The sequence below is a fragment of the Bos mutus genome, chromosome X (genome assembly GCF_027580195.1).
Source record: "Bos mutus isolate GX-2022 chromosome X, NWIPB_WYAK_1.1, whole genome shotgun sequence".
Lineage (NCBI taxonomy): Eukaryota > Metazoa > Chordata > Mammalia > Artiodactyla > Bovidae > Bos > Bos mutus.
In genome coordinates this window covers 28,211,720-28,236,052 of record NC_091646.1, presented here as the reverse complement: position 1 = coordinate 28,236,052, position 24,333 = coordinate 28,211,720, and the positions used below count along the sequence as shown (strand labels likewise).

At 42.8% G+C, this 24,333-nt stretch overlaps 1 pseudogene; it reads left to right on the top strand.

The window, feature by feature from the left end:
* Window positions 1-19,321: 19,321 nt before the first annotated feature.
* On the top strand, window positions 19,322-20,943 carry LOC102281749 (oxysterol-binding protein-related protein 1 pseudogene; annotated as a pseudogene).
* The last annotated feature ends 3,390 nt before the right edge of the window (window positions 20,944-24,333 follow it).

Below are 24,333 nucleotides of genomic sequence, written 5' to 3'. Positions count from 1 at the left end.
ACTGCTGAGTTTTCCAAATTTGCTGGCATATTGAGTGCAGCACTTTCACAGCATAATCTTTTAGGCTTTGAAATAGCTCAACTGGAATTCCATCACCTCCACTAGCTTTGTTCATAGTGATACTTCCTAAGGCCCTCTTGACTTCACATTCCACGATGTCTGGCTCTATCTAGGTGAGTGATTACACCATCTTGATTATCTGGGTCATGAAGATCTTTTTTGTACAGTTCTTCTGTGTATTCTTGCCACCTCTTCTTAATCTCTTCTTCTTCTGTTAGGTCCATACCATTTCTGTCATTTATTGCCCCCATCTTTTCATGAAAAGTTCCCTTGGTATCTCTAATTTTCTTTAAGAGATCTCTAGTCTTTCTCATTCTGTTGTTTTCCTCTATTTCTTTGCATTGATCATTGAGGAAGGCTTTCTTATCTCTCCTTGGTGTTCTTTGGAACTCTGCATTCAGATGGGTATATCTTTCCTTTTCTCCTTTGCCTTTTGCTTCTCTTCTTTTCATAGCTATTTGTAAGGCCTCCTCAGACAACCATTTTGCCTTTTTGCATTTCTTTTTCTTGGGGATGGTCTTGATCACTGCCTCCATCCATAGTTCTTCAGGCACTCTATCAGATCTAATCCCTTGAATCTATTTGTCACTTCCACTGTATAATCATAAGGGATTTTATTTAGGTCATACCTGAATGGTCTAGTGGTTCCAATGGGGAACTGGTTCCAAATTGGGAAAGGAGTCCGTCAAGGCTGTATATTACCACAATGATTATTTAACTTATATGCTGAGTACATCATGAGAAATGCTAGACTGGATGAAGCACAAGCTGGAATCAAGATTGCCGGCAGAAATATCAGTAACCTCAGATATGCAGATGACACCACCCTTATGGCATAAAGCGAAGAAGAGCTAAAGAGCCTCTTGATGAAAGTGAAAGAGGAAAGTGAAAAAGTTGGCTTAAAACTCAACATTCAGAAAACTAAGATCATGCCATCCGGTCCCATCACTTCATGGAAAATAGATGGGGAAGCAATGGAAACAGTGACAGACTTTATTTTGGGGGGCTCCAAAATCACTGCAGATGGTGACTACAGCCATGAAATTAAAAGATACTTGCTCCTTGGAAGAAAAGCTATGACCAACCTAGACAGCATATTAAAAAGCAGAGACATTACTTTGCCCACAAAGGTCCATCTAGTCAAGGCTATGGTTTTTCCAGTAGTCATGTGTGGATGTGAGAGTTGGACCATACAGAAAACTGAGCACTAAAGAATTAATGCTTTTCAACTGTGGTGTTGGAGAAGACTCTTGAGAGTCCCTTGGACTGCAAGGAGATCTAACCAGTCCATCCTAAAGGAAATCAGTCCTGAATACTCATTGGAAGGACTGATGTTCAAGCTGAAACTCCAATACTTTGGCCACCTGATGTGAAGAACTGATTCACTGGAAAAGACCCTGATGCTGGGAAAGATTGAAGGCAGGGGGAGAAGGGGACGACAGAGGATGAGATGGTTGGATGGCATCACCGACTCGATGGACATGGGTTTGAGTAAACTCTGGGAGTTGGTGATGGACAGGGAGGCCTGGCGTGCTGCAGTCCATGGGGTTGCAAAGAGTCAGACACGACTGACCGACTGAACTGAACTGATTATCCCTAGTTCCTCAGATGTAAATTATCCCATTTGTTGCCTCTTCTGACTCCTCCCTCAAGCAGAGGGAAGATTTCCTTATGTGGTCTATAATCTTAGCTATAAGCCCATATTCACTGGGCTTGCTCTCTGTAGAAGTCTCACGTGTCTGGGTATAAGAGTTTCCTTACAGATACATTTTATGTTTGCCTTTACTGGGTCCCTTGATTTCTGCCAGTTCAGACCTGTTTTCCTGTCATTTTTGTTGTTACTATTGTTTGTTTCTCAGCTTGAGGGACCCTGCATTTTGCAGGTGTGAAGAATTTAAACTGTACTCCCAAGCACCTCTGGGCCTGATGCATCCTTGATGTTGAACCCCTTTTGCAATTGTTTGCTGCTGCTGCTGCTGCTAAGTCGCTTAAGTCGTGTCCAACTCTGTGCGACCCCATAGACTGCAGCCCACCAGGCTCCCCCGTCCTGGGATTCTCCAGGCAAGAACACTGGAGTGGGTTGCCATTTCCTTCTCCAATGCAGGAAAGTGAAAAGTGAAAGTGAAGTCGCTCAGTCATGCCTGACTCTTAGCGACCCCATGGACTGCAGCCTACCAGGCTCCTCCATCCATGGGATTTTCCAGGCAAGAATACTGGAGTGGGGTGCCATTGCCTTCTCTGTTGCAATTGTTTACCCTATGCAAACTACCTCAGGCCTCCTGGGATTCTGTTTTGCTCTTCTGCTTCAATCCGATCTTGTCTGCTTTTGGTCTTCCCAACTCAATTACTTAAGATTAAATGTAATACTTTTTAAAACAAGATAAAAGTCTATTTGTTTCTCCTATAAATGAAGTCAGAAAGCATGAAGTCCAAGGTGGGAATAGTGGCTTCATGTTCATTAGGGACACAGGCTTGTTCTCTATTGTTGCTCTACCATCCTTAGCATGAGGCTTCTGTTTCATGTCCAAAATAACTGCTTGAAAACAAACAATAAGTCCCCAAATAGCTGCTTGAGCTCCAGCCATTTCATCTGCATTCTGCCAAAAGGAAGGAGGAAGGTAAGAAGAACATGCCCTCCTCTTTTAAAGAACACATACCACTTTCACTTATATCGCAAGACTAGGACTTAGTAAGGGAGGTTGAGAAATGTTTTTACTAGGCAGACATCAGGGCTTCTTTTATTCAAGACAAAAGGATAGAAAGGATAATGGAGGATAATTAACAGTTTCTGTCACACCCATTAAATTGTAAACCACCCTAGAATTAGGATCCTGCTTTATACCCTTTATGAAATTCAGTGCTCAAGGAGCTCAAGAAAAATCTCTTAATAATGATGATTAATCCTTTTAGCAAACATTTATTCAGCACCTATATTTTAATTTTACCTTTTCTTCATTCAGCACCTACTCTATGCCAGGGACTGTGTTAGGCACTGGAGCTTAAAAAAATGGAATTAAGGTGGTCCAGTGGTGACTCTGCACTTCTAATGCAGGGGTCACAGATACGATCCCTATCAGGGAGTTAAGATCCCACATGCTGTGTGGCATGGCCAAGAAAAAAGAAAAGAAATTAACACAGGAAACAAAGACTTTACCCAAGAAAGGTGTTTTAAGCAGGTATTTGAACCATTAACAAATGTCAGGCAGAGGAGGAGGCGGGAAGATATCACAGATGAAGGAAATAGTTTATGCAAATTATCCAAGGTATGAAACAGCATGTCATGTTAGGGAATGCAGGCTGGCTGGTATACCTAGACCTGTGGTTTCAACCAGGGGCTGTTTTTCTAGAAACAGGTGCTAACCTCTCTGCCACAGTGACTTAGTTTCCACTACTCCAAAATTAGGACCCCTGATCTGACAAGTTTGATTTCGTTTTATTATCATGAGATAATATTTATTAAATGCTAGCCACGTGTGTCTCTATAAATAGTAGCAGTTGTATGCTGCAGAGAAATAAAATAAGGCAAATTCTAAAAACTGTAATTTGGAACTGGGTTATACTTTAGAAAAGTATAAACCTTTTGTTAAGGCTGGGTGACCTTAGCAAAAGTCATTACAGTGGAGTGCTGAATTTGGGGGGTTCAGATGCAAGTAATAAAGCAGAACTGAAAATACTGTGTAAAGATGCAGAGATCTATAAGAATACAAATGCAGGTTTGCTTGTCTTTGAAGTTCAAAGAGAGGAAAATAACCTAACAGCAATTATGAAGGGAGTGGGGTGGGTTAATAAGGAAGAGGGGAGGACAAAGGCCTTTTTAAGTTTTGGGATATTTGAACTGTGTGAATGTATTGTCTATTCAGACAAAATTAATAATCATTTAGCCCTACATCTGTTGAAATTAACCTCAATTCTTCATATACTGACCCCTCCCCAGCCCTCCTTTCCCCAGGCTCAGGACTAACCTGATTCCCCAACACTTGAGGCTCTATTTTGTTTACTTGACCTGCCTGCCCTTGTCCATGGGGAAATCCAAGGTTCCTGTTCTATGTGCATCCCCCGCATTGCTCCATCTGATGTTAATTTGGTATAAGTCTCGTGTTTCTGGCTGATTGATCCTAAAACTGTAGTCCACCTTTGCTCTGACTACACCACTAGGGTCCTGGGGATTCCTGGGGACCCTAAGGTACTATAGGATGTCCGTCCCGTCTGTGTACCCAGGACCAGCTTTTACGAACTCTGACCATGTGCCAGGCACTATTATCTAGGTGCCTGAGATGTGGAGTCACCAACTTGTCCCCATCTGCCTAAGACCTTCCTGGTTCAAAAACTAAGTATCACATTCCAGGAACCCCCTCAGTCTTCATGTCTGCTAGCCTGTGTCCTCTCAGCTTCACTCCCCTCCCCAACCTCGGTGCAGGTGCTATCATGATGCCCTTTATAGAGATGGGAAAACCAAGAACCAGGATGTGCATTCGACCTCAGGAAACTCAGTGCAGGAACCCAGGCTGCCAACTATACCCAGCCAGGCTCACCAGTCTTTCTGCCAAAGCATAACCTAGGAAGGCCTGGACCTGCTTCCACCCCTGACCTGACTGAGAGGCAGGAGCCCCCAAACCCAGGTCCCTAACTGGCGTCCAGGCTGTGAAGTTGTAGGAGGGGAACTTGGGCCAGAGTGGGGATCTGCAGAGCCAGGAGGGAGGTGCCTCCCAGCCCCCATTCCAGTAGGCGTGTCTGAGCAGACCCCAGTCCCCGCTGTCAGTATGGGACTGCTACCCCCAGCTTTCAGTTATTCAGCTCCCTCTCTTCTGAGCCTTGGTAACTGGCCTGAGGATTGCCCCTATCTAGAGCTTCCCAGGGACTGGAATGGGTTCTGAGGGTGGCCAGGGACAGTGTCTGAGCTTCATGTCCTCAGGGACCTTCAGACCATCCTGAGGTGGGGGATTTGTGTCTCTTCTACAAAAGGTAAAACAGGCTCAGAGAGGCTAAGTAACTTGCCTATGGTCACACAGCCAGGGAGACCTTGGGTTTCAAACCTAGTTGTCCGTGTTTAGTCACTAAATCATGTCTGACTCTTTGCAACCCCATGGACTATAGCTAACCAGGCTCCTCTGTCCTTGGGGTTTCCCAGGGAAGAATACTGGAGTGGGTTGCCATTTCCTTCTCCAGGTGAATTTTTTTAACTTCTTTATTTTTTGGCTGCACCACACAGATTGTGAGATCTCAGTTCCCCCAACTAGGGATCTAACCCAGGCCAAGGCAGTGAAAGTGCCAAGTCCTAACCACTGGACCACCAGGGAATTTCCTGGAATGCTGAATTTATCAAGACAGGGTAGACGATGGTGCAATACAGACAACACCAGAAATTTCAGTGGTGTGAGACAAGACTGTCCCTTTCCCTAAGTCTGCATCAGGTCCAGAAAACTCATCAAAACAGCTGTCCCCCCTGGGGTGACTAAAAATTGATTATGCTTTGATATGTTAACTTCACCATCTCAACAGGAGGCTTCCAGGTTCACTTGGGCAGGGGAAGGGAGAAACTGGAGACTCACATAGAGGCTTTGTGCAGATATTGCTTCTGTTCACATTTCCTTGGTCAGATCTAGCCATGTGGCATTGTGTAATTCAGGGTATTTAGAAGTGTAGTCTCCTGTGCCCCAGAAGGAAGGGAAACAAGATATTGGTCCTCACTAATAATGTCCCTGAGAAATGGTAAGGCCAAAAGAAGGCTTTTTGGTGAGCTAAAGAGGAAATGGGAGGAAAGACTGAATTCTTATAGATGGCATGAGGAGCTCCATGGACCCATTCCCCAGTGAAACTGGTGGAGATTATTTATTTATTTATTTATTTATTTTGTTTTGCAGTTCGGGATTTTATTTTTTTTTTTCTCTAATTTTATTTTATTTTTAAACTTTACATAATTGTATTAGTTTTGCCAAATATCAAAATGAATCCGCCACAGGTATACATGTGTTCCCCATCCCGAACCCTCCTCCCTCCTCCCTCCCCATACCATCCCTCTGGGCCGTCCCAGTGCACCAGCCCCAAGCATCCAGCATCATGCATCGAACCTGGACTGGCAACTCGTTTCCTACATGATATTTTACATGTTTCATTGCCATTCTCCCAAATCTTCCCACCCTCTCCCTCTCCCACAGAGTCCATAAACTGTTCTATACATCAGTGTCTCTTTTGCTGTCTCGTACACCAGGTTATTGTTACCATCTTTCTAAATTCCATATATATGCGTTAGTATACTATATTATTTAAAAAAAAAAACAAACAAACAACAACCATTTACAGTCTCTGGAAATAATCCTAAGAGTATACACCAAATGAAGAAAATACCTATCCAAGAAAATCTACTGGGACTTCCCTGGCCGTTCAGTGGTTAAAACTCCATGGTTCCACTTCAGAGGGCTCAGGTTTGATCTCTGGTTGGGAAACTTAAGTTCCCATGTGATGCAGCAAAAAGAAAGAAGGAAGGAAAGAAAGAAAGATCTACTAAGATTCTATAAGAACAGCAAGAGCCTATGGTATTTGAACCAAGGCTGCTCTCTTCCTCCCACTTCCCAGCTCAGTGAGATGGAAGCTCCATTCCATACTGGTGTAGCCAAGAATACAGGGCTCCCTCTCTTTGTAGCTCCCATAGAGGGCTATCTTCCTCGGAAGGGCAAGACATTGCCATTTCTCATCCTGCCTCTGGCTACCTGTTGCTATGGCTAAGTACTGGGGTAATGTGGCTGAAAGGTCGGGGTCCCTTCTTTCACCCAGCTCCCTCTGGTGGGACAGAGGCTCTATCTTGAGCATGGTGGGGCCGAAAATACTGGGGCCCTGATCACCACTGCCCTGGCTGATATGGTGGTTCCATACCGTTAGAGGCAAGCTGAGAAGACCTGAGTCTATTGCCGCACCTCTACCTAGCACTCAAGTCCTAAAGTGTGGCGGTTACACAGAAAGGAACAACCTCAGCCCTCAACCCCAGAGTCTTGACTTGGAGCTTTTTCTTTGGGGGAGGTCACAAAACAGTCGGTAATCTCATCCCAAAGGAACTGACTTCATTAGCAACACGGGATGAGGAAATTTGAGCTTTAAGGGTATTCTCAAACACAGTGGCTGCTGCTGCTGCTGCTGCTAAGTCACTTCAGTCGTGTCCGACTCTGTGCAACCCCATAGATGGCAGCCCACCAGGCTCCCCTGTCCCTGGGACTCTCAAGGCAAGAATACTGGAGTGGGTTGTCATTTCCTTCGCCAATGCATGAAAGTGAAAAGTGAAAATGAAGTTGCTCAGTCATGCCTGACTCCTAGCAACCCCATGGACTGCAGCCCACCAGGCTCCTCCATCCATGGGATTTTCCAGGCAAGAGTACTGGAGTGGGAAACACAGTGGAGGTCATGGTAAAAGGAGGAGTTTGCTCTTTGGGAGGATTTAAGATTAGTAGATTCAGTGGAGATATAAACTAAACTGTAGGCCAGCTCCTCTAAGAAGAGAACTGTGTAAGGAGCCCTCCTAGGTGCAGAACAAAGCTCAAACACTGACCTCAGGAACTGGTCCTCCAAAGGAGCTCTCGTTTGATTGGGGTGGACAGTAGAGCAGTTTATGCCTCAGGGTGCTGTAGAAGACAGTAGAACAACAATCTTGCAAATAAAGGAGTCTAACAGCTGGGTACTGTCAGGAAAAGAGACAGAGAAACCTGTCAAAACCACTGTCATCTTGGGAGACTATGGGTTCACCAAGGCCATACTCCTTGAGGACCAACATGAGAGGTGTACACTGGGAGGGTACAGTGGGGCATGGATAGCAAGGAGAGGCTTCATTAATGATCCAGCCTCTCAGTAAGCAAATAACAATAAGAAGCCCAGAGTGGTGGCTGGGGAGCCTACACCCAGAGTCAGTATATTACCTAAAACACCCAGATTCCAATGAAAATATTAGGAGATATACAAAGAAACAGAAAAGTATTACCCACACATTTGGGGAGCAACAGGTAACAAAAACTATCTGTGAGAGTAACCAGGTGTCAGATTTTTAAAAAATATTTATTTATTTGACTGTGCCAGGTCCTAGCTGTAGCATGTGGGATCCAGTTCCCTGACCAGAGACCAAACCCAGGCCCCCTTGCATTGGGACCACAAAGTCTCAGCCACTGAACCACCAGGGAAGAACCAGGTATCAGGTGTAACAGACTTCAAAGTATCCATTACAAATACATTCAAAGAACTAAAGAAAACCATGCTTAAAGAAATAAAAGTATGAGACGATGTTGTATGAAATAGAGAACTCAACAAGAATAAATTATATATAAAAAAAGAATTGGAAATTCTGGAATGAAAGGTACAGTAACTTACATGAAAGACTTACTAGAGGGTCCTATATTAATTACCTTTGGCAGGCAAGTTCTTTACCACTAGTGCCACCTGTTGTCATTGTTCAGTCTCTCAGTCATGTCCAATTCTTTGTGACCCCGTGAACTGCAGCATGCCAGGCTTCCCTGTCCATCACTATCTCCCCAAGTTTGCTCTAATTCATGTCTGCTGAGTTGATGATGCCATCCAGCTATCTCATCCTCTGTTGCTCGCTTCTCCTCTTGCCCTCAGTCTTTCCCAGCATCAGGGTCTTTCCCAATGAGTTGGCTTTTCACATTAGGTGGCCAAAGTGAAGTCACTCAGTCATGTCTGACTCTTTACAACCCTATGGACTGTAGCCCACCAGGCTCCTCTGTCCATGGGATTTTCCAGGTAAGAATACTGGAGTGGGTTGCCATTTCCTTCTCCAGGGGATCTTCCCAACCCAGGGATCGAACTCAGGTCTTCCACATTGCAGGCAGACTCTTTACCATCTGAGCAACCAGGGAATCCCATCAGGTGGCCAAAGTAAGCCCTATATTACCTTGCTAGGACCGCCATAACAAAATACCACACACTGGGCAGCTTAAACAGCAGATACTTACTTTCTCACAGTTCCGGAGGCTGGAACTCCAAGATCAAAGCATCAGCATGTTTTATTTCTGAGGACTCTCTCCTTGGCTTGCAGATGGCTATCTTTCACTATGTTCTCACATGGTCATTCCTCTATGTACATGCACCCCTGATGTTTCTTTTTTTTTGGCTCTGCTTGTGTCTTCCTTGCTGTGCATGGGCTTTCTCTGGTTGTGGTGAGCGGGGGCCACTCTCTATTTATAGTATGCAAGCTTCTCATTGCAGTGGCTTCTCTCGTTGTGGAGCTTTAGAGTGCAGGCAGTAGTTGTAGCACTCAGGCTTAGTTGCCCTGAGGCATGTGGAATCTTCCAGAAGCAGGGATCAAACCCATGTCACTTCCACTGGCGGGCAGATTCTTAACCACTGGACCACCAGGGAAGGCCCCTGATTTCTTGTTGTATCCACATTTCTTCTTCTCATAAGGATATTGCTCAGTGGTAAGTAGACTTATTATGGTGATCATTTTGAAATGTATATAGATATGGAATCACTATGCTGTATACTAGCAGCTAACCTAATATTGTAGGTCAGTTAAACTTCAAACAAATTCACAGAAAAAGATAACAGATTTGTGGTTACCAGAGGTGGAGGTGGGAGGAGGGGGAGTTGAACGAAAGTAATCAAAAGGTACTGGAAAAAACACAATGTAAAAACCGTGAGTTAAATCTATTCTGACTCTTGCTGAGGACTGTAGCCCAGGAGACAGCCTCTCAGAAAACTCTGAGAAATAGTTTCGAAAAGGTAGGGGAAGAGCTAGTACATATAGTGCAGTCAAGATCTTGGTGAAAGTTCACTGCTCATGAGGATCAAGTATCTCAGTTAATGATTTTAGTACTTTTCTAAGTATGGGAAGATGCAAGAATAATGGGGTCATTGAAATTCTTCCTTAGATATGCATTTTAACTATCTAGGGGCCCATATATCTAAAACACACAATGTTTCATCCTAAATTCTTTGAGGGTGCCTTGTAGGTCAGTGACTGCAGTGGCCAATGACTTGATCCTTGTAGAACTGGAATGGCACTCCACATTGTCTGTTTACAGTACAAACTTCAAGTTATAAGAAAAATAAATATAATTAACACTGCTGTACATTATATATGAAAGTTGTTACAAGAGTGAATCTGGTGGGTGGATGCGGGATTTACTCAGCTTGCAGCTACTCAAGACAAGCCTCCTATGTAACTTCCCTTGCTTATTAAAACTGCAACCTGAAAATATGGAGTGGTCTGCCTCTTTTATTGGTCTCTCCTTATGCTCCATGTAAGGGGGTCAATTTCAGATTTCACTCAGGGAACTCCTGAGGTTACAAACCAATAGTAGTTGTATAATAATTTTTTTTTTGGTGGGGGGCTCCAAAATCACTGCAGATGGTGACTGCAGCCATGAAATTAAAAGACGCTTGCTCCTTGATAGAAAAGCTATGACCAATTAGACAGCATATTGAAAAGCAGAGACATTACTTTGCCAACAAAGGTCTGTCTAGTCAAAGCTATGGTTTCTCCTATAGTCATGTATGCATGTGAGAGTTGGACCATAAAGAAAGCTGAGAACCGAAGAATTGATGCTTTTGAACTGTGGTGCTGGAGAAGACTCTTGAGAGTCCCTTGGACTGCAAGATCAAACCAGTCAATCCTAAAGGAAATCAGTCCTGAATATTCATTGGAAGGACTGACACTGAAGCTGAAACTCCAATACTTTGGCCACCTGATGCAAAGAACTGACTCATTGGAAAAGACCCTGATGCTGGGAAAGATTGAGGGCAGGAGGAGAAGGGGATGACAGAGGATGAGATGGCTGGATGGCATCACCGACTCGATGGACATGAGTTTGAGCAAGCTCTGGGAGTTGGTGATGGACAGTGAAGCCTGGCGTGCTGCAGTCCATGGGGTTGCAAAGAGTCAGACACGACTGAGCGACTGAACTGAACTGAATTATTAAAAAACAGTATAAATGTGCATTTCTTCTCCCTTCTTCTCTCAACTAATTTATATATTAACTGTATAAAATAATATATCTGTACTGTATTGTTGGGTTTACAACAGAAATGTAATATATTTTCCAATAACAGCACAAAAGAGGTGGGTGGAACAAACATGTATTGGGCTAAGAAAATGACTCCAGATGGTTTTTCAGATCTACCAGAATAAATAAAGAGAATCAGAAATGATAAAAAGAAGGTTAATATAACAGAAGGTATAAATATATAATTGTTTTCATTTCTTAGGTCCTATAAAAGTCATAAAAGTATACAAATAATATAATAACACAGCAGTCCCCAGGGGCCAGTTTCATGGAAGACAATTTTTCCATGGACCGGGGTGGTGGTAGGGGTGGTTTCAGGATGACTCAGACGCATTACATTTATTGTGCTTCTCTGAGAATCTAACACTGTTGCTGATTTGACAGGAGGGGGAGCAGCTGTAAATACAGATGAAGCTATGCTTGTTCACCCACCACTCACCTCCTGCTGTGTGGCCTGGTTCCTAACAAGCCACAGAGTGGTGTCAGTCTGTGGCCCGGGGGTTGGGGACCTCTGTAATAATGTATTGTTAGTTTGTAACATTTACAGATGTAATATGTATCATGAAAAGGGACAAAAGAGAAGAGAAGTATATAGGAATGTTTTATGTCTCACTGGAATTAAATTACTATAAATCTGAAGCTGATTCTGATGCACTAAGACATGAATGGTGGGCTTCCCTGGTGGTCCAGTGGTTGAGAATCTACCTGCCAACGCAGGGGTTTGATCCCCTGGTCCAGGAAGATCTCACATGCCCCAGAGCAACTAAGCCTATGCGTCACAACTACTGAGCCCACGTGCTGCAACTACTGAAGGCCGTGTGCCCTAGAGCCCGTGCTCTGCAATAAGAGAAACCACCGCAGTGAGAAGCCCGCACACCACAACAGAGTAGCCCCCTCTCACTACAACTAGAGAAAGTCTGAGTGCAGCAACAAAGATCCAGAATATCCAAAAAAAAAAAAAAAAACAACAACGCTGGAAAAGGGTATTTTCCAACTAGACCTAAAGCAAGCATTAGGAAGGCAATAATAAAGACTAGAAGGAAAGTAATGAAAGAGAGACTAGAAAAACAACAGAGAAAAATCAATGAAACCAGAAGTTGGTTCTTTGAAAAGATCAATAAAATTGGCAAACTTTTAGCTAGATTGACTCAAAAATAACAAAAGAGAAGAGGATTCAAATGACTAGAATCAGAAATCAATAGGAAATTTCCTGACAGTCCAGTGGTTAGAACTTAGCATTTCACTGCCCAGCCTGGGTTTAACTTATATCCACAAGACATGCAGCATGGCCAAAAAAGAAAAAAACAAAGGAAATGAGGAGGGCACATTACTGCTGATCCTATACAGATAAAAAGGATTAGAAATGAACACCTTGAATAATTGTAAAAGAAATTAAAGATTAAAATGAATGGAAAACCATCCTATGTTCACTGAGTTTGATTAGAAGATTACTATTAATTAATATTGTTTATTTATTTATTTTTGGCCTTGCCAGCTTTCAGCTTTCAGGATCTTAGTTCCTGACGAGGGGTCAAGCCCAGACCCCATGCAGTGAACGCATGTAGTCCTAACCACAGGACCACCAGGGAATTCCCTATATTAGCTAACATTATTTAGATGGAAATAATCCCTAAATTGATTTACCGATTCAGTGAAATCTCTATTAAAATCCCAGCTGATTTATTTGTAGAAGTTGATGAGCTGACTCAAACATTCATAAAGAATTTTGGAGATCCAGAACATCCAAAACGATAGGGAGGTTCACACTTCTGATTTTAAAACTGTCTAGAAAATGACAGTAATCAAGACCTTGTGGTACTGGCATAAGAAGAGACATATAGGTGGATAGAGTAGAACTGAGAGTCCAGAAACAAGCCCACTTGGCTACAGTCAACTGATTCACGTTAAAAGAGTGCCTGGAACATTCAATGGTTTTTCAACAGATGGTGCTAGACCACTGGAGAGCCACAGGCCGAAGAACGAAATCAGACCCTTATCTCATGCCGTACGCAAAAATTAAAATGGATCAAAAACCTAAATGAAAGAGCTAAAACTGTAAAACTCTTGAAAACATAAGGGTAAATTTCTATGACTTCAGATTTATCAGTGTATTTTCAGATGTGACACCAGAAGCATGAATAACAAGAAAAGTGGTTAAATTGTACTCCATCAAAATTAAAAGCTTTTGTGGTTCAAAGACTACCAACAAGAAAGTAAAAAGACAACTCAGATTGGGAGAAAAATTTTGTACATTATATATCTGATATGGGCCAGAATATATAAAGAACTCTTACAACTGAACAACCCAGAGTCAGAAAACCCAATTAAAAAATCTGTAAAGGACTTGAATAGACAGTTCTCCAAAGATGACATACAATGGCTAACATGCACATGTAAAGATGCTCAGTCATTAGTCATTCAGTTCAGTTCAGTCGCTCAGTCGTGTCCGACTCTTTGCGACCCTATGAATTGTAGCCAGGCCTCCCTGTCCATCACCAACTTCCGGAGTTCACTCAAACTCATGTCCATTGAGTCGGTGATGCCATCCAGCCATCTCATCCTCTGTTGTCCCCTTCTCCTCCTGCCCCTAATCCCTCCCAGCATCAGAGTCTTTTCCAATGAGTCCACTCTTCGCATGAGGTGGCCAAAGTATTGGAGTTTCAGCTTTAGCATCAGTCCTTCCAAAGAACATCCAGGACTGATCTCCTTTAGAATGGACTGGTTGGATCTCCTTGCAGTCCAAGGGACTCTCAAGAGTCTTCTCCAACACCACAGTTCAAAAGCATCAATTCTTTGGTGCTCAGCTTTCTTCACAGTCCAACTCTCATATCCATACATGACCACTGGAAAAACCATAGCCTTGACTAGACAGACCTTTGTTGACAAAGTAATGTCTCTGCTTTTCAATATGCTATCTAGGTTGGTCATAACTTTCCTTCCAAGGAGTAAGTGTCTTTTAATTTCATGGCTGCAGTCACCATCTGCAGTGATTTTGGAGCCCAAAAAAATAAAGTCTGACACTGTTTCCCCATCTATTTCTCATGAAGTGATGGGACCAGATGCCATGATCTTAGTTTTCTGAATGTTGAGCTTTAAGCCAACTTTTTCAGTCTCCTCTTTCACTTTCATCAAGAGGCTCTGTAGTTCCTCTTCACTTTCTGCCATAAGGGTGGTGTCATCTGCATATCTGAGGTTATTGATATTTCTCCTGGCAATCTTGATTCCAGCTTGTGCTTCTTCCTGCCTAGCGTTTCTCATGATGTACTCTGCATAGAAGTTAAATAAGCAGGGTGACAATGTACAGCCTTGACGTACTCCTTTTCCTATTTGGAACCAGTCTGTTGTACCATGTCCAGTTCTAACTGTTGCTTCCTGACCTGCATACAGGTTTCTCAAGAGGCAGGTCAGGTGGTCTGGTATTCCCATCTCTTTCAGAATTTTCCACAGTTTATTGTGATCCACACAGGCAAAGGCTTTGGCATAGTCAATAAAGCAGAAGTAGATGTTCTTCTGGAACTCTCTTGCTTTTTCGATGATCCAGAGGATGTTGGCAATTTGATCTCTGGTTCCTCTGCCTTTTCTAAAACCAGCTTGAACATCTGGAAGTTCATGGTTCATGTATTGCTGAAGCCTGGCTTGGAGAATTTTGAGCATTACTTTACTAGTGTGTGAGATGAGTGCAATTGTGCGGTAGTTTGAGCATTCTTTGGCATTGCCTTTCTTAGGCATTGAAATGAAAACTGAGCTTTTCCAGTCCTGTGGCCACTGCTGAGTTTTCCGAATTTGCTGGCATATTGAGTGCAGCACTTTCACAGCATCATCTTTCAGGATTTGGAATAGCTCAAGTGGAATTCCATCACCTCCACTAGCTTTGTTCATAGTGATGCTTTCTAAAGTCCACTTGACTTCACATTCCAGGATGTCTGGCTCTAGGTGAGTGATCACACCATCATGATTATCTTGGTCATGAAGATCTTTTTTGTACAATTCTTCTGTGTATTCTTGCCACCTCTTAATATCTTCTGCTCCTGTTAGGTCCATACCATTTCTGTCCTTTATTGAGCCCATCTTTGCATGAAATGTTCCCTTGGTATCTCTAATTTTCTTGAAGAGATCTCTAGTCTTTCCCATTCTGTTGATTTCCTCTATTTCTTTGCACTGATCACTGAGGAAGGCTTTCTTATCTCTCCTTGCTATTCTTTGGAACTCTGCATTCAGATGCTTATCTCTTTCCTTTTCTCCTTTGCTTTTTGCGTCTCTTCTTTTCACAGTTATTTGTAAGGGCTCCCCAGACAGCCATTTTGCTTTTTTGCATTTCTTTTCCATGGGGATGGTCTTGATCCCTGTCTCCTGTACAATGTCATGAACCTCCTTCCATAGTTCATCATAGGCACTCTATCTATCAGATCTAGTCCCTTAAATCTATTTCTCACTTCCACTGTATAATGATTAAGAAAGTGAAAGTGAAGTCACTCAGTCGTGTCCGACTCTTGGCGACCCCATGGACTGTAGCCCACCAGGCTCCTCCGTCCATGGGATTCTCCAAGCAAGAATACTGGAGTGGGTTGCCATTTCCTTCTCATTAGGAAAGTACAAATCCAAGCCATGATGAGATACTGCTTCACATCTACTAGGATTGCTATTAAGAAAAAGGGAAATAACAAGTGCCGGTGATGTGGAGAAATTGGAGCCCTCTTACACTGCTGGTAGAAATATATTGGGTTGGCCAAAAATTTGTTCAGACGTAGAGGGGTGGGAGGGAAGTTCAAGAGGGAGGGGACATATGTATACCTATGGCTGATTCATGTTGACGTATGGAAGAAACCAACACAATACTGTAAAGCAATTATCCTTCAATTAAAAATACGTAAATCAAAAAAAAAGTTTGTTCGGGTTTCCTAAATAAAATGCCTTAGCTGCTAAAAGAAGACAGTTTGCCAGTGCTTCAAAAAGTTAAAGATAGCATTACCATATGACCCAGCAATTCTACTCCTAGGTGAATCCTCAAAAGAATTAAAAAACAGGTACTCAAAGATATATACACTCATTTTTCAGAGCAGCACTATTTACAATTGCCAAAAGGTGGAAAATACAAAAATATCCATCAATAGAAAGATGGATAATAAATTGTGGTATATACATACAATGGAATATTATTCTGCTTCAAAAAGGAAGTGCTGATACATACACATACTACAATGTGAATGAACCTTGAAAACATTGTATTAAGTGAAAGCCAGACACAAGGCTATATACTGTATGATTCCTTTTACATGAAGTATCTAGAATAGCTAAATCCACGGAAACAATGAAGATTGGTGGTTGCCAGAAGATGCTGAGAGGAGAGACTCGGGAGCATTTACTTAATGGGTATGAGGTTTTCTTCTGGGATGATGAAAATGTCTTGGAATTATACAGAGCTAGTAGTTTCATAGGGCTTCCCAGGTGATGCTAGTGGTAAAAAACCTGCCTGCCAATGCAGGGGACATAGAGATGCCTGGGTCAGGAAGATCCCCTGGAGGAGGGCATGGCAACCCACTCCAGTATTCGTGCCTGGAGAATCCAGTATTCTTGCCTGGACAGCAGAGCCTGGCGGGCTATAGTCCATGAGGTCACAAAGAGTTGGACATGACTAAAGTGACTGAGCGCACACGCACAGTAGTTTTACAACATTGTGAATGCCACCAAACTGTTCACTTTAAACTGGTTAATTTCATGTTATGTGAATTTCACTTCAGTTAAAAAACAGTTTTTAAAAGGTTAAGCAGTTAACCATATAACAGCATTTCCACTCCTATATATCTCCCCAAGAGAAATGAAGATACACCTAGACACAGAAGTATGTGTCCATGAATGTATCATTACTCATAATAGCCAAAATGTGGAAACAATCTAAAGTCCATCAATTGATAAATGGATAAACAAAAGGTAGTATCTCCGTAAAATGGAGTATTACTCAGCCAGATCAAGGAATGTATTGATACACTCGACAACATGGATGAACCCTGAGACCATGCTAAATGAAAGCAGGCAGACACAAAAGGCCACACATTGTATTGGGTTGGCCCAAAAGTTCAGTCCAGGCTTTCCATAAAAAACCCAAATGAACTTTTGGGCCAACCCAATATGATTCCACTGATATGAAATGTCCAGGAAAGGCAAATATATAGAGACAGAAAGATTGCTGGATGACTGGGGAGATGGAGAATGACTGCTAATGGGTATGCTTTTCTTTTTTATTATTAGCAAAATTTTTTAAATTTTAATTTTATTGGAACATAGGTGATTTACACTATTGTGTTAGTTTCAGATATAGGGTATGCTTTTCTTTTTGAAGTATTGAGAAAATGTTCTGAAATTATAGTGGGGATGGTTGCACAACCTTGTGAATATACTTGTGAATAAAAGCCACTCAAGGGCATATTTTAAAACGGTGAATTATATGATATGTAAGTTGTATCTCAGTAAAGCTGTTATAAGAAAATGAAAGATACTAAGTATACATTATTCTTTGCTTGGCGAGAGGGAAGGAGAGAGAAATAGCTAAAGAGGAAGATCAATGGAAAACGAGCAAGGGAGTGATTACCATAAAAATCAGCAGAGTGGTTACCTGTGTGTGCCATCTGGAGAATCCGGATACTTGAGGGGCTTCTTGAGCATTGTTATTTTTGTATTTCTTGACCTGGGTGGTGGTTATGCCAATGCTTCCTATGTAGCTACTTGTTATACTGCAAAGTTGTGTTTTATGTACTTTTCTGTATGTGCCTCTCTTCATCTCACTAAATGGTACCACTTTCCACCCAGTTACTCAAGTCAAAAATCTTGGAGTCACCTTGACTCTTCTCTTTATCTTACACCTCATATCTAACCTGCCAAGACACCTTGTCAGTTTTACCTTCAGACTACATCTAGAATCTGACCCCTTCTCATCTCCACCTGGTTTGGGGCACTTACCATCTCTTACCTGGACAATAGCAGTAGCCTTCTGATCTCTCCGCTTCATCCCTTGACCTGCCTACCCTGGAGTATTTTCTATATAGCAACCAGTTTCTTTTTTCTCCTTTGACTTGAAGGTATTTCTTAATGAAATATTAATCACATACAGTGAAATGCACATACATGTACATTCCAATGAGTTTGACAAATGTAGACACTAGTGTAACATACACCCCAGTTAAGATATAAAACATTTCCACTACTCCCCATAAGTTCCAGAAGGATCCTCTCTAAAGCCAGTGTCAGATCATGTGAGTCCTCTGCTTAAAACCTCCCAGTGACCCTCCTTGTCACTGACAATAAAACCTCAAGTTCTTGCAATGGCTCATAAAGCTGTACACAGTCTGCCCTCAGCCCCATTACTTCTCTTATCTCATCTTAGAGTTCTTTCCTCTTCCTTGAGTTCATTCTGTATGGGCTCCCCAAAACAGATCATTAAATTTCTTCCTCACTGTTCTCAGGACAAATTGGGCACTTTCCTGCCTCAGGGCTTTTGTACTGAGTGTCCTCTATCTGGAATGCTGTTCTCCCAGATTATCTGCTTCATTTAGGTCTCTGCTCAAATGTCACCTTATCAGAAAGAGATCCTCCCTGACCACCCTATATACAATAACATGCCCCCTCCCTGCTGCCCACTGCTCTCTCATCCCCTTACCTTGCTCCAGTGTTCTTTATAGCACTTAGCTCCATTTATTATATATTATGCACGTGCGATTCTGCTATGCTCTCTCATGTAAGTTCTAGAGTGTGGGGATTCGAGTGCCTTTGCTTTGGCTGTATCTGCAGTGCATACCACCTGACTTGGTGGCTCAGAGGGTAAAGCATCTGCCTGCAATGCGGGAGACCTGGGTTGGGAAGATCCCCTGGGAGAAGGAAATGGCAACCCACTCCAGTACTCTTGCTTGGAAAATTCCGTGGAGGAGCCTGGTAGGCTACAGTCCAGGGGTCGCAAAGAGTCGGACACGACTGAGCGACTTTCCTTTCCTTTCCAGCGCATAACTCAATGCCTGGCATATAGTGGGTGCTCAAAACTATTTATTAGGCCAGCGGGAGCCCCGGAGGTCGGCGGTGCAGCCGAGGGGCCAGCGCAGACCGCGGGCGGCCAGGGCGTTGGTCCTGGGCCGCGCCTTTCTCCCTGCTCGACCTCTCCGGAGCCGGGGGCGGGCCGCGCGAAGGTGACTTAGGGACCTTGCGGTGTCACCCTGGATGGCGCCTCCCGGCTGGGCTGGCAAAAAAGCGGAAGGACAGACCGAGCGCATTCGTGCGGGAGCCTCGAGCAGCCCCGGATGGCGCGAGCCGCACCGGGCGGAGTGCGCCGCCAGGGAGAGCCCCGGCCCCAGCCCAGGGAAGGAATTTGAAATTGCAACAGGAACAAGAAAAAAACCAAAATTTTATCAGAAGCGCTGGCGACTCTAGCCACTGAACATCACGAATTAGAGCAGTCTCTGGTCAAAGGCTCCCCGCCTCTGAGAATCTCTAGAGAGGGCGAGTTCTGTCCCTGAGCAGACTGGAAGCAGTGACTGACCACGCACTCCTTGAAAGAGGAAGCAGAGCACCCGAGCAGTAGACAGCACAGAATGTCGGAAGGCAAGGACTCTGGTGGTGGAGACGCATTCTTCAAAGGCATCAAAAAACACAGAACAAGCCTGCCCTCCCCTATGTTTTCCAGAAATGACTTCAGTATCTGGAGCAGCCTCAGAAAATGTATCTGAACGGAACTCTCCAAGATCACCATGCCAGTTATATTTAATGAGGCTTTGAGCTTCCTCCAGCGACTCACTGAATTTATGGAGCATGAGTACCTCATCCACAAGGCCAGTTCGTTTGCAGATCCTGTGGAAAGGATGCAGTGGGGAGCTACCTTTGCTGTCTCTGCTGTTGCTTCTCAGTGGGAATGTACTGGAAAGCCTTTCAACCCACTTCTGGGAGAGACTTATGAATTAGTTCGAGATGACCTTGGTTTCAGACTCATCTCTGAGCAGGTCAGCCATCACCCACCCATTAGTGCATTTCATGCTGAAGGATTAAACAATGATTTCATCTTTCATGGCTCAATCTATCCCAAACTGAAGTTCTGGGGGAAAAGCATAGAAGCAAAACCCAAAGGAACCATAACACTGGAGCTTCTTGAACACAATGAAGCATATACGTGGACAAATCCTACCTGCTGTGTGCACAACATCATTGTGGGAAAGCTCTGGATCGAGCAGTATGGGAATGTGGAGATCACAAACCACAAGACTGCGGACAAATGCATGTTGAATTTTAAGCCATGTGGCCTTTTTGGTAAAGAATTACACATAGTTGAAGGCTACATTCAAGATAAAAGCAAAAAGAAGCTCTGTGCTCTCTACGGGAAGTGGACAGAATGTTTATACAGTGTTGGCCTGGCCACATTTGATGCTTACCAAAAAAATGATAAGAAAAATACTGAAGAGAAGAAGAACAGCAAACAGGTGAGTGCTTCTGAGGAGTCGTATGAAATGCCAGTGCCAGAATTCCAGAGCATGTTTGTCATCCCCGGGAGCGTTCTCCTGTGGCAAATAGCCCCGCAGCCTCCGAATTCGGCCCAGATGTATAATTTTACTAGCTTTGCAATGGTTTTGAATGAAGTAGACAAGGAGATGGAGAGCATGCTTCTAAGACAGACTGCAGGCTGTGACCTGACATCAGAGCCATGGAGAACGGGGAAATGGATCAAGCCAGTGAAGAAAAAAAGCGACTCGAGGAGAAACAAAGAGTGGCACGCAAGAACAGGTCCAAGTCAGAGGACTGGAAGACGAGGTGGTTCCATCAAGGCCCTAATCCCTACAGCGGAGCCCAGGACTGGCTTTATTCTGGCAGCTACTGGGACCGAAACTACTTCAATTTGCCTGACAGTTACTAAAATGTAGACAAATTGGGGTGTTTTGGCTCATCCACAGATAAGTTTTAAATCTATATTTTCTTCCTTAGTTTCTCCTTATCTTTTTTCAAAGGGAAAAACCGTCTCATGATAACTTGCACTTCACCCAACAATAGTGGGGCATAGGGTGATACTGGTGATGGAAGTCTTAAGAAAAATGGGTAATTCTGCTATCCAGTCATGCTTCTTTGGAATACTATTTTATACAGAGGTATGGGAAACTGCTGGCAAATATGCTTTTGATGTTTGCTGTTGCCATATTTACTGAAAGTTTATACTTAAATGTAACTTTAGCTTTATGGAATTATATAGTAACCCAAATCAAGTTTTTTGAATATTTTTATGCTGTCATGCTTGAATGTTTTAGATTTAACTTTGTAATGGTTAGAATTCTCCTATATGAGGTTTATATGCTCAAATACAGAGAAGGTTTTATGTCATTTTTGTAAAGACTACATTGAAAAGATGGCTTTTCTTCACACTAATCCTATCAATTTTACTCCTTCCCATTCCTAAAAAGAAAAAAAAAAAATGCCTGAATGTTTGGAAGAGACAGTCCTGATTTGAAAATTCTAAACTGGAAAAAGTATTTCATTTGCTTATTTTAGTACTCTGAACTTACTTGTACAGTTTTCTATAATTAATGTCATTAGAATTAAAAAGTGAATAAAACCTAGCAATTCACAAAAATACCATAGAAATAGAGGTTTTAGGCACCATCATTACATAATGACAAACCTTTTTAAATGCTTCAACTTCCATTGACAAATGCCACCAGAGAAACTCAGTTGTATCCATGTATTATAAATATCAAACTATATACAAGGAGGTCTTGTGCATTTCAGGTTTGCAAGGCACCTGTGTACTTAAGATATGTATGGAGACCTACTGTACAGTAGCTTTGCTCCTTTAATTGGGGTACATTAATCTTTTGGTATTTATCTACCCAATCCCAGACTGAGATTTTGCTCCTATGGGCCTTAGGTAACCTCCAGCAAGTTATTTCAATGGCTGTCTTGAAGTTAAGAAGTTATAATGAAATAATCTACCTGATGCTAATAAAGGCTTTAGAATGGTAAAAAAAAAATAAAAATAAAAAACTATTAAATGAATGTCTGCAGTCCCCAGTCTAGTCCAGTCTGCCATGATATTATGTGGACTGGTGCACCAGCCTCCAGACTGATCTGTCTTGTGTCCAGATTCTACAGTCCATTCCCCACACCGAAGACTTACCTTTTTAAAATTCAAATCTGATCAGCTCACTTTCTTTCTTAAAACCTTTTGATGGCATTCCGTTGCCTTTCTGATAAAGTCCAGAGTCCTTAACATGACAGCAAGGTGGCTGTTCTTCGGCCCTGACTACCTGGCTACCTTTTTCCTCCAGCATCCTGGACTGCTTGGAGTTCTTAGCTGAAGCCAGTCTCTCACTTCAGGTCCTTGGTATATACTGACCCTCTGACTTGGATACTCTTCCTAATCCCCATTTACAGGTCTCCAGTTGAGGGTCATCTCCTAGGGGAGCCTCCTCTGAACTCTCAGACTAGGTTAGCGCCTTTAGGGTCCAGCTGCAACTTATCTCAGCTGGCATGCTCTTTATCTCCCCATATTTATTTATTTAGTTTTGGCCATGCCACAAGGCTTGCGGGATCTCAGTTCCCTGACCATGAATTGAACCCGGGCCATGGCAGTGGAAGCCCAGAGTCCTAACCACTAGGCCACCAGGGAACCACCCCCATATTTAATTTTTTTCTAATTTGTAAGAAGAACTATTTAGTTTTCACCTATGAAATGAAGTTGCACCATTTAATTAGAGTAATAAAAATAGTTCTTTTAAAAATTTTAATCATAAACTTTGTAAACATGAAAAATACCTTGAGCATACCACGATTTTTGCTACTCATTGTCCTGTTTCTTTCCATAACACTTGTTAGAACAGTTTCCTTTGCCTTCCACCTCAGTGTGTGTGTTAAGACTCTCTGTGACCCTATGGACTCTAGCCCGCCAGGCTCCTCTTTCCAAGGGATTCTCCAGGCAAGAATACAGGAGTGGGTTGCCATGCCTCCTCCAGAGGATCTTCCTGACTCAGGGATGGAACCTACATCATTTTACATCTTCTGCATTGGCAGGCAGTTTCTTTACCACTATGCTATGCTAAGTCACTTCAGTCGTGTCCGACTCTGTGCGACCCTAAAGACAGCAGCCCACCAGGCTCCCCCGTCCCTGGGATTCTCCAGGCAAGAACACTGGAGTGGGTTGCCATTTCCTTCTCCAATGCATGAAAGTGAAAAGTGAAAGTGAAGTCACGCAGTCATGTTCGACTCTTCGAGACCCCATGGACTGCAGCCTACCAGGCTCCTCCATCCATGGGATTTTCCAGGCAAGAGTACTGGAGTGGGGTGCCATTGCCTTCTCCGTCTTTACCACTAGCGCCACCTAAGTTTCTCTTTCTTCAATTGTCTTTACAACTTTTTCTTTCCTGTTCTCCTGGTTTTTTTTTTTTTTGTCTCATCCCTTAAATGCTGTTTTGTGTGTCATATTTTCTTAAGCCTTTTTCCCGCTAGGCTTCTCATGTATCCCCACTGTACTTAATACATTCTGTTAAAGAATATATGACATTGTATGAAATGACTTTGATTCTGAATTCTCTCAAGGGCTGGAATTGGCTTAATCCTGAGAGGTCAGCCCAGTGCACTTTGTTTTTGTACTCATCAAACCTGCACTGTGTGATGTCCAGCTCCATGAGGTCAGGGGCTATGTCTATCTTCTTTGCTAATATCCCGTATGCTAGGCACAGTGCCTGACAAGGGTGGCTCCTCAAAGAATATCTTTAAATAGATTAATGTATATGAATATAAAAACTCTAACCCACAATTTATTCTTATATCTTTCCCCTGGGGGTCAGCCCAAATTCTAGTCAGATCAATAAAAATTTACTAGTTATTTGTCCTAACTGGCCTCCCTGCCTTCCATCTTGCTGCAGTCTGATAGCCTGTAACCATAGTTACATTAAAAAAAAAAAAGTTTGATTGTGTTCCCCTCCCCAAATCTCTTTACCTAAGAATATAGTCAAAGCTCCTCGGCTTGGGTTCAAGGCTTTGGCCCCGATCTCCTTTTTCAGACCTCTCTGAGTTTATTTATTAAGTGCTTATTATATGCCAAGCACTGGCCTGGTCACTGAAGAATTCACAGGCTAGTTGGGAAAACAGGTTCATAGATTAATAGGGCATGATCAGCTCTATGAAAACACAGTTTCAGACACCAGATTATAAAATATTAGGCTTTTGCCTTCTGCAGGTTCACAAGTTCAGTCCAGAACTGCATAGGGTCACTACCAGCTACATTTCAAATGTTCAACAGCCACATGAAGCTAGT